Genomic DNA, 11,360 nt, shown 5'->3' with positions numbered 1-11,360 from the left:
ATTTAACACTGTTTCACTTATATGTCACACTAAATGATGCTCGCGACTTCAGGTTTTTCAATCACCCCGTGGGACCTCGTTAATTTAATGGAATAAAAAGTAGCCTATGCCTGCCTCCGGGATGCAAGTTATCTTTGTACCAAATAGATGATACTCGCAACTTCGTCCACATAGATTTAGGCTTTACAAAAAAAAACCGTGGAAACTCTTTGATTCTTTGAAAAGTATCTTATTGCCATGCCTGAGAATCCGATGCAAGCTATCTCTGTACCCGTTAAAATATGTAAACAGAAATAAAAATCTAGCAGACAGAAATACTTTCGCATTTATAATATTAGTATGGATATATGGATATTATGGACTGATTCTCGATGAATAGTTGAGTATAGAATGCGACCAAGGTCTGGTGATGGAGCAGGAAAGTGATCAAAGGAACTCGGCCATATTAAACGTATACTTGAACGTTGGATTGGTCTCGTTGATACTACACCGTAGTCCGTACACGTCACGTGCGCAAACGCCTCTGTTTGGCCAACACTCTTTCACGATTGGTTATAAAATGCATTGTTGCATGGCAAAATTACCATAAATTCAACCAATCTCAACAACTGAGATTGTAGCAATGATTAATGCATTTTTTCCGTAATCGACCAGCAGGCAAAGACATATTAATAGATACCTGTTATATACCAGCAGGTTAATCATTATTATAACATAATTAAGAAAAAGAAAAAGCCGGTCAAGTGCGAGTCGGACTTGCTCACGAAGGGTTCCGTACTATCGTATCTACAAGATATCGCCATTTATATGACGTGATTTAGTTTTTTTTTTCGGCAAATCCCCTGATACGGCGTACACTAAAGCGTGGGCATTCGTTCAGGACATGCTCAACTGTTTGTCCGGTGTCTAAGGGGCAGAAGCATTCGGGTGAGTCGCGGAGCTTAAAGCGGTGGAGATAATATGCAAATCCACCGTGACCGGTACACACTTGGGTCTTCCAGTACGATACACCATCTTTGTCTATAGTACTGTACGCCTGGCGGACGTCTGGCAAGAACAATTTGGTAATTTTACCCTGCCAGGTTTCAAAGTAAGTATTCAGTCTGCCAGGAGTTCAGAGTGCGTTGTCGTATCGTACATCTCGCAAACGACATCGGAAACCTGTCATAGCCTGCAGCCGTTCTTTTATAGAGGGCAGCATGCTTGGCGAGCTCATCTGTACGCTCAGTAAATTAGTAAATAATTTTTTTCCTAAACATATTCTAATTTTTTTTGTGGTGTAACCACAAATTCACGGTTTTCGGATTTTAGGGTTCCGTACCTCAAAAGGAAGAACGGAACACTTATAGGATCACTTTGTTGTCTGTCTGTCTATCTGTCTGTCGGTCTGTCAAGAAACCTACAGGGTACTTCCCGTTGACCTAGAATCATGAAATTTGGCAGGTGGGTAGGTCTTATAGCAGACATTAGGGGAAAAATCAGAAAACCGTGAATTTGTGGTTACATCACACAAAAAAAATTAAATTGTGGTCATGAATTAAAAATTAGTGTTTTCAATTTTCGAAGTAAGATAACTATATCAAGTCACGCACAACAGACGGAAACGTTTAAGTGCGGAAACCAGCCCAGAATGAAGAACTATATCAAGTGGGGTATCATATGAAAGAACTTCACTTGAGCATTCTAAAACAGATTTTTATTTATTTTTATGAATCATAGTTTTTGAGTTATCGTGCAAAATGTCGAAAAAATACGACTGTATTACGGAACCCTCGTTGCGCGAGCCTGACTCGCACTTGGCCGGTTTTTTTCCTTTACTTGTGCTATAAGACCTAACTACCTGCCAAATTTCATGATTCTAGGTCAACGGGAAGTACCCTATAGGTTTTCTTGACAGACACGACGGACAGACGGACAGACAGGCAGATGGACAGACACAACAAAGTGATAGTAGCTTTAGTTTTAAGTTTACGTAATTAATTATCACCAATACATCATTGTACTTATTGCAAATTCAACGATTGACATCGGAAAGTGTATACAATAATACCAAATCTGAATAAATGATTTGAGTTTGATCCTATAAGGGCTCCCTTTTTCCTTTTGAGGTACGGAACCCTAAAAAGTCTACCTAGTCGAAAAAATGGTGGTCGATTACAGGATGTCAGATTTAATAATAATTAATATAAAATCATACATACCACATTAACTTCCTACTTATTGCTAAAAAATTAACACAGTAGTATATTGTCCTTATGAGTAAGTATCCATCTCCGTAACCCTCACTCTGAGAGGAGACCCGTGCTCCACGGTTTGAACCACCGAACTATCGGATTTCAATCCACCCCTTTAGCCGTTGAGCTATTGAGGCTTTGTATTGTTACACATTGTAACTTTTCATGATTTGAAAATAGCAACTGCTGAGTTTCTTGCCAGCGTAGAATCGCCCTTCCAAACCGGCGGTAGAGCATGTGGTAGAGCCACAGACGTAGCATAAGAGACCCTAATACATCCAACCTATATGAAATAAATACATTTTGATACTATCGTACTGTGATATGTATGTATCGTGATGTGTATGTATGTAAAATATAAGTATAGTACGCGACAGGTCGAGAGGGTAATCAGGGTATACCCGCCCCGCATACCAGCACAGCCCCCACGTTAACCCGGAGCGGGATAACACGGGTGACGTGCGGGTGTGCGGGGCATCCCCCGCCTCATACCCCGATAGCCATCTCGACCAGTTGCGAACTATCCATACTATCCATACTAATCTTATAAATGCGAAAGTGTTCACGGCCCAACCGCTCAACCGATTTTGATGAAATTTAGTAAAGAGTTAGGTTACATCCCGGGGACGGACATAGGCTACTTTTTATACCGGAAATTTTAAGAGTTCCCCTTATCCACGCGGACGAAGTCGCGGGCATCATCTAGTAGGTAATAAATGTTTCTTATCCAAGAGTCACGACGTAAGGAAAAAAAACGAACCTGTACATTAAATACAATATTTATTTTGATTAATCGGAGAAAGCTTTTCATCTATCGATGAAGCAGGAAAGAGCCCAAAACAATATTTTTTGACGGTCTGACTGTTCGCGCATCGCTGTATATCTACTGAATAATTTGAATGCAATTTGATACATTTATAGATAACTAGACTAGATGATGCCAGAACTTCGTCCGCGTGGATTTAAAGGAAAATACAAGAAAGCTTTTCGATTTTCTAGGGTAAAAAGTAGTTTATAGTGAATGGGATGCATGGGTATCGTGGTATCAATTAGGCCCTTAGGGTGAATCTATAGAGCACACTCTTACTTAGCTTAGACTTAAGAGAGTTGAAATGAGACAGAGCTATATCTCTCACATAAATCTGTCTCGTTTTAACTCAATCTTAAGTCTGAGCAAAGTCAAAGTGCTCTACATAGATCTCAGCCTTAGTATAGATGATGATCGCGACTTCGTCCACGTGGTATATGAAAAAGGTTAAAAATCTGTTTGCTTTTCCGGGACAAAAAGTAGCCAATGTCCATCCCCAGAATGTGTGCCAAATAAGTGATGCTCGCAAATTCGTCTATGTGGGTTTTGGCGTTTTAAAAGGCCCGTGGGAACTATTTGATTTTTCGGGGAAAAAGTGGTCTATATTCGTTTCTGGGATGCATCATGCAAGGGATCTCTGTATAACGCGTAAAAAATTACTTCTCACGCGCCAATTTGACTTTATGTGTGAAATTTCATGTAATTTTAGTCCTTATTTTAACGGTTAACCCGTACATTTTAACCGACTACAAAAAAGGAGAAGGTTCTCGATTCGTCGGAATCTTTGTTTTTTTTAATGTATGTTCCCCGATTACTCGAAGACGTCCGATTTTTAAAATTCTTTTTTTTTGTTTGAAAGCGTATACTTCCAAAGTGGTCTCATATAAATTTGATGAAGATCTGATGAACATCTTCGAAGATAGATAATGGAACTGCTCAACCTTCTCAAGGGTAAAAATAATGGGGGCTTACTTATTATAAAGACTGAGAGACGAAGAGACGATCACAAAACTGAAAATAATTTCACATTGTCTAAAATCTTCTCTTCATCTTTTTGGTAGGTGCCACCGCGTACACGTTTTAATATTCTATTTTGGTATTCGATAATATTTTATAAGAACACAAGTGTCATAGGTTAATAAGTACCTACTACGGTTAAAAAATTATTTTGATAAGTTTTATTGAATGAGCCTTTACCTCATTATTATTGTCATCAAAACTACCGTTAAGTTGTCGAAACTAGCGATAAGATAACAGTATACAGAGGCTATCTTTGTATCACTAACATTGATGTCATCACTGAAGTCCAAATAATAATTAGGTATTTTTAATTAAGTAAATAATATTGTTGGTACTTATCTACATAATAATATCTATTATAATCAAAATCAAATAACCTTCACATAATAATAGGGCTCGTAAATCTTATAACTACTTTAAAATTCTACGTAGCTTATAAGTTTTAATATACCTAATATATTTTTACTAATTATATGAAATTTTGTGACGGTAAAAATAAACCTACTTAGTTGTTGCGTTTCAACTTGCGTAGAGGTAGGCATGCGTCATGTAAGCTGCCGAAGCAACGCATGCACCAGCGCAGACATCTATGTAGTATAGGTATTAATCTAAATATAAACAAAAAACCGGCAAGTGCGAATAGACGCACTGGGGATTCCGTAGTACAATCGTATTTTATCGACATTGTGCACGATAAATTAAAAACTACTTACTAGATCTCGTTCAAACCAATTTTCGGTGGAAGTTTGCATGGTAATGTACATCATATATTTTTTTTAGTTTTATCATTGTTATTTTAGAAGTCACAGGGGGAGGGGGACACATTTTACAACTTTGGAAGTGTCTCTCGCGCAAACTATTCAGTTAAGAAAAAAATGATATTAGAAACCTCAATATCACTTTTGAAAACCTATCCATAGATACCCTACACATATATGGGTTTGATGAAAAAAAAAGTTTTGAGTTTCAGTTCTAAGTATGGGGAACCCCAAAATTTATTGTTTTTTTTTCTATTTTTGTGTAAAAATCTTAATGCGGTTCACAGAATACATCTACTTACCAAGTTTCAACAGTATAGCTCCTATAGTTTCGGAAAAAAGTGGCTGTGACATACGGACGGACAGACAGACGGATAGGCAGACGGACGGACAGACAGACAGACATGACGAATCTATAAGGGTTCCGTTTTTTGCCATTCGGCTACGGAACCCTAAAAAGGAAAAGGTGACTGACTGACTGACTGATCTATGAACGCACAGCTCAAGCTACTGGACGGATCGGGCTAAAATTTGGCATGCAGATAGCTGTTATGACGTAGGCATCCGCTAAGAAAGGCTTTTTGAAAATTTAATTCCTAAGGGGGTGAATAAATTTGTGTAGTCCACGCGGTTGAAGTCGCGAGCATAAGCTAATTGATAATATTAAAATTGCGCGTGTTGCGTGTGCGTCAAACAAGGTAACAAGAGAGTGCATGCTTTATTGCGTGCACCACACAGTTTGTTGCATGCGCTAGTGCCAGTGAGCATGAGGCATGCGCACAGGCATACATCGGGGACAGCACGCGGCAGAAAGTAATGTACATCGGCCTTTAGAATAACATTTCAGTTTTGTAGAGCGTTATCTCTGTCACTCATACCTATATAACCTTTTGTCGGTCTCAACGACTGACACAATGCTCTAACTGCTCTGCTCTGCTATCTCCTTCTAAAGGTCTATGCTATGTACATTACTTTCTGCCGTACTGTACCTAGTTAGTGCATGCGTCTAACGCAAGTCAAAGCCGTGTTCAGTGTAGTTAGATTTAATAGCTGACTGATATTTTAGCTCAGGAACCGCTATTCCAAGTCGGCGCTTTCTGAATCCGTTTCGCGTTTTCCGTTTTCCGCTTTCGGAAACGTACTGAATTGATGTTAAATCTATTGTCATATTAATTTCTGTCAATAGGACATAATTTATAATCACCATCACCTATCGCCGGGTTACTACTGAGTAAGATTCTCCTTTCTGAATGATAATGGTTTGGCCATAGTCTACCACACTGCCACTGGCCAAGTTCGGATTGGCAGACTTCACACATCATTGAGAACATTATGGAGAACTCTCAGGGATGCAGGTTTCCTCACGATATTTTCTTTCACCGTTAAAACCAGTGATATTTATTTAAAATGCACATAAAAACTCGGAAAAACTAGAGGTTCGTACCCGGGATCGAAGCCCGAATCCCCTGACTACAGCAGACCGTCGTCGACGTCTTGACTATCACCGCTTCTAACTTAGGTATATAAGTAAGTTTGTTATATTTCCATGCAAGATTTGAAATTAAAGACTTTCGGATTTTCTCCCTCCCTCCCTTTACTCGTGCCACAAAACCTCCCTTAGTGCCAATTTTCAAGATAGTATTTCAACGAAAAGTGCCCTATGTTTTGGTGATTATGACTTTTGTATGAAAATACGCTTAACTTTTTATTACGATATAGGATTTTTATCAAATAAGTACCTATCGGATCTATTGATATTATGCGACCGTCACTGCGGTGTTGTGGCACGCTTGTACAGTTACTTCTATGCGTCTCCATTCCTCTCCTGATGGCTGCCTCCCTTGGGCACTCATGTAAGTGAACGTCCCGATGGAAGTGCGATCACTTGGTCTGTCCATCTCATGGGCGATCTACCTCGTGCTCTGGTGCCTCTACTCTTCCTTGCACTATTACACGTAGGAGCGATCGTCGTTCGACAGTGAGAATACGAGCCCGTACAGTAGATGTCAGACGCTGTTTGATGCCGAGTTCTTCATTAGGTACTTATAATGAATTACGTACATACGTACAAGTGAGTATGTGGAAAAGATGTAAACCCAGTCTGGGTACGAGTGTTCGGCACAATAGGAACTAAGTACGTAGGTACTTACTGCAGATTGCATCTATAATTACCTACTTTAATTTCGAGCTGGTGACCTAAATTCTTGTTCTCAGAAATCAATCAGATAACCTATTATTTTATGTTAGATAACTAGCTTATGCTCGCGACTTCATCCGCGTGGACTACATAAATTTCAAACCCCTTTTTTACCCCCTTAGGGGTGGAATTTTCAAAAATCTTTTTTATCGGATGCCTACGTCATAATAGCTATCTGCATGTCCAGCTCGATCCGCCCAATGGTTTGAGCTGTGTATTTATAGAACTGTCAGTGAGACAAATACTCAGCTTTTCCTTCTATATAACTAAAGTACATGGATATCAATTCACTATTATACGGCAAATTATAACATTTTTAGGGAAGGGTCCAACGGGACCGTATTACTAAGCCTCCGCTGTCCATCCGTCTGTCAGAGAGTTGAAATTTTCACATTGTGTATTTCTATTGCCGCTATAACAACAAATAATTAAAACCAAGATGGCAAATTTCAAAATAGCCGCAATGCAAATTAACAAAATGTAGGTAGAGTGTTATCTATATCTTGTACGATGGTACGAAACCCTTCGTGTGCGAGTCCGACTTGCCCTTGATCGGTATGTTACAAATTAACTGTTAGAAACGCGTAAATACCTACCTATTAATATAGATAGGAATTGTATAAATAAATATAGGAGGCACTAAATTCGACAATCTGATGTTACCGTAACCTTTGCTCTATTATCGTGAAGTTTTTATACGGACCTCCGACTGGCAACATAATTATCATTCTATAGCCTCGTGACCTAAAAAAACATTCATTATTTTAAAAATCTTTGTCATTAACTGAACTATGTAAGCAAATCAGTTCATATATTCTATAATCATATTACATGAAAGATTTAAGTCACACTTTTATGTTTTATCTCTGCTTATTTATAATATTTTTTTATCTATTTTTGATATGCCGTATAGCGACATGAAGAATTATAACTAAGTACCCTAGGCGTTATGATAATAATGATTGTTATTGACAAGGACCGGTAGGTAGTAAAAAGACTTTGGTAGATGAATTGATGGATTTGTTTGGAAATACTGAAATACTCAAAGAACTATTACACTAGAGACCCGTCCAGACTTCGTACGGGTAGGTACGAGGTAGCTTATTACATTTTTTTTAAATAAAATATAGCCTATGTTACGCAGGAAATTTAGCTTTCTACTGGTGATATAATTTTCAAAATCGGTTCATTAGTTCCAGAGATTACCTCCTACATACAAACTTACAAACTTTACCTCAACGAAACTTAGTAAATATGACGTTAGATAATATGGTTACCTACTGTTTTCCAAAAATTCTTTCAGCCGTCTCCTACCTGAGCGCACACTTGGTGTCTTGAAAATATTATTTGTTTTTTAAATAGCAATAGCTGAAATTTAATAATATTTTCATCACAACTTATGAAGACCTATCATTTGATACATAGCGGTAAAAAAAACCATACAAAAAATTATTACAACATAAAATTTTTAGGATTTAGTTGTCATATTTTACAAACGAAATTTCTCTTGCAACCAAAAACTTGTTCGGTGATTGATCAGCCCTTAGAAAATTTGAATCCAAAATAGGGCGGACTATCAATGTAAAATAGGTCAAAATCAGCCTCCACTGACAAAGCTTTCGTAACGAGGTCGCGGCATAAACGGCAGGATCTGTTATCAGGCCGACGGGAAACTGTTATCAACTTGTCGCTACATATATATACAATTTTTGCAATTATTGCCGAAATAATGATACCGTGACTCCCACGATTTCATATCTTTTGAATGCCATAATGACCCCGAGATTACGCTTCTTGGAAAAGCGCTGTCAGTAAACTTATCAGAGTTCAATATTTTATGTAAGTAACTAAGTCGCTTTTGATATAGATAAAATAATAAGGCATCCTGACAACAACCAAAGGAAGTTAATTTAAAAAACGTGAACAAATTGCACTTTTGTGGGACAAGTGCATGTACATTACCATGCAAACTTCCACCGAAAATTGGTTGAACGAGATCTAGTAAGTAGTTTACGATTTATCGTGCAAAATATCGATAAAATACGATTGTAGTACGGAACCCTCAGTGCGCGAGTCTAATTCGCACTTGGCCGGTTTTTTTAGCACCTTTCTCTGGTGTAGTTTAGGAGGACGCGACACGAGACGTGCAAAAATACCCATTTTAAATAGTCGGTCCTGATTTTTCTCGTAAATGATAATTATTTTCGAAAAACTGTCAAAAAATCTTCCTCGTGGTTTTAAAATGCGTTAACGATGTACTACTCGAGAGTAAACCCTCGTCTTATTGTTTTTCGAGTTTCACTAGTTTCTTGTTCGGGAGAGAACTAAATATTTTTTTTGCCTGTCCACGGCTAATTTGCTTAACTGATTTATAAAAGATACAGGGAAAGCTTGCGTACCGCAGATGCGAGGCTACTTTTTATCCCGAAAAATCAGAGAGATCCCACATGATTTATAAAATTAAAAACCTACATCCACGCAACGAAGTCGAGGGCATCATCTAGTGCCTGGTAAAACTTTCTCGTTATCTTGAAGTAAAAGAAAAGTGATGTTGTTTTGCTGTTCATTTAGTAGAGCAGCCACTCGCGACTCTATTCCGGGGTGAGTCGCCCTGTCGGCTGTCAATGCTCGGGCAGCTCATGAATCGATGTTTTATCGCCATGACGTAGACAAACACAGAACATTGAACCCTAGAGGAAATATCCCTGTTCCTCCATTTTAATTATGATACCATTTCAACAGAATAAGTTACGTAATCATAATCATCATCATCATTATCAACTGATAGACGTCCACTGCTGGACATAGGTATATTGTAGGACGTCCATCGCCCGAATCCAGCGGCTCCCTAAGACTCGTTTGATGGCATAATTATCCGAGACAGCGGGCGATATGGGAAGAGCTATGCTTGGAGTTTCTCTATCAAATCAGAAATGAGGAGACCTAGATGTATATAACTAGAGTAACCGACATAGCTCAACGGGTTGCGAAGCTGATTGTGGCAATGGGAAGGGAACGTAGTACGAAAAACCGATTGAAGTTGGGGTCATCAGAAACCGCAACATTGGAAGACCACCACTAGGTGGTCAGGACGACATCATGTTAAGTAAAATTAAAATTAATTCCACTACAGCTCCATGTAAAATAAGTGCGGCATTGCAGCGCCCAAACGCTGACGTAAGTACCCTTAGTAAAATTTAAATGGTAACAGCAATACTTAGGTAATTCTAGGTACCTGAGGGATTCCAAGGGTTCTGACTACGACAGCTGTAAAATTCTTATGCAAGTTGGTAGGTACCTAAGTATTACGTGATAGGTACGTTAGTCATAAGCCGATTTTATGGCCGCGAGCAATGCACTGAAAATTATTACTTACTTCCAGTAAAATGAAATAGGTCAATAGTTTCAGTACGGTAACAAAGGCCAGTTGAACGTACGACCGTATTCCTGGTCTATATTTAGCACAGTCACTGACAGTAAACTTACATTGCTAGTAAATACACAAAATACCTACTTACGTACTAGCTGGTAAGTAACACATCTAAAGGAATTTGCAGATGCGCCGATGCAGACAGCTTTCAGCAAGCAATTCTCTGAGAGTCCGAGGGGCCAGGCGTCTCGGCCCTGCAAAGCACTGTCCCGCCATGCTACTAAAGCAACAAAGATAAAAGCATTATTATCATACTTGTCGATAGTCAAAGAGTATGTAATCACATACTTTTTTCGACAGTTATTGCCATACAAAAAACATAGAGGTCCGCGTGGACTCCCTGAACTCTCTCTGGAGAGGAACTCTCTGATTTGCCGGGACCAAAAGTAGCTTAAGTCGATCCCCTGAATGCAGGCAATCACTGTACCTTTCGTCACAATCGGTTAAAAAGAGGAAATCTAGCAGACAGACAGACACACTTTCTCATAAATTAGTAGGTATCTATGGATAATTATACCCAAAAGTTTTATGGACTAAGAACACAGAAATTTTTACATTAGATTGCCGTCAATTTAAAAGGCTATTTTGCAAAAAAAAGCCTATTTTGCACTTCGAATAAAAATTCAAAGAAGGCTGGCAGACAGACAGACAGACAGACTTTCGTATTTAGAATATACCTAAGTATGGAAGTATATGGATATTCATCTTTGTTTTTGTTATAATTGATGTAATTTGTACTTATGATCTATATTCTAAAACAAGCTACGGGTGAGGTGAATTGGGGGCGCGTTTACGAGTCGCTGAGGTCACCAGATTCCGACAATTTGCTCGTAAATACTAGCATATTGTTACTGCTAATATTTTTGAAATTATGACACAGTTCCGTTTATATAGATCTATATCTATCGCATAA

The 11,360-nt window shown here is 38.5% G+C and overlaps 1 protein-coding gene across 1 annotated transcript in view; it reads left to right on the top strand.

Annotated features, from left to right (window-relative positions):
- Window positions 1-11,360, top strand: part of vkg (viking) — a 32,250-nt gene that overhangs the window by 636 nt on the left and 20,254 nt on the right. The window lies entirely within an intron of this gene.

The sequence above is a fragment of the Maniola hyperantus genome, chromosome 1 (assembly GCF_902806685.2).
Source record: "Maniola hyperantus chromosome 1, iAphHyp1.2, whole genome shotgun sequence".
NCBI classification, from domain to species: Eukaryota; Metazoa; Arthropoda; class Insecta; order Lepidoptera; family Nymphalidae; genus Maniola; species Maniola hyperantus.
Note: the sequence above shows the minus strand (reverse complement) of the source record. Positions and strands in the feature narration are given on the sequence as shown.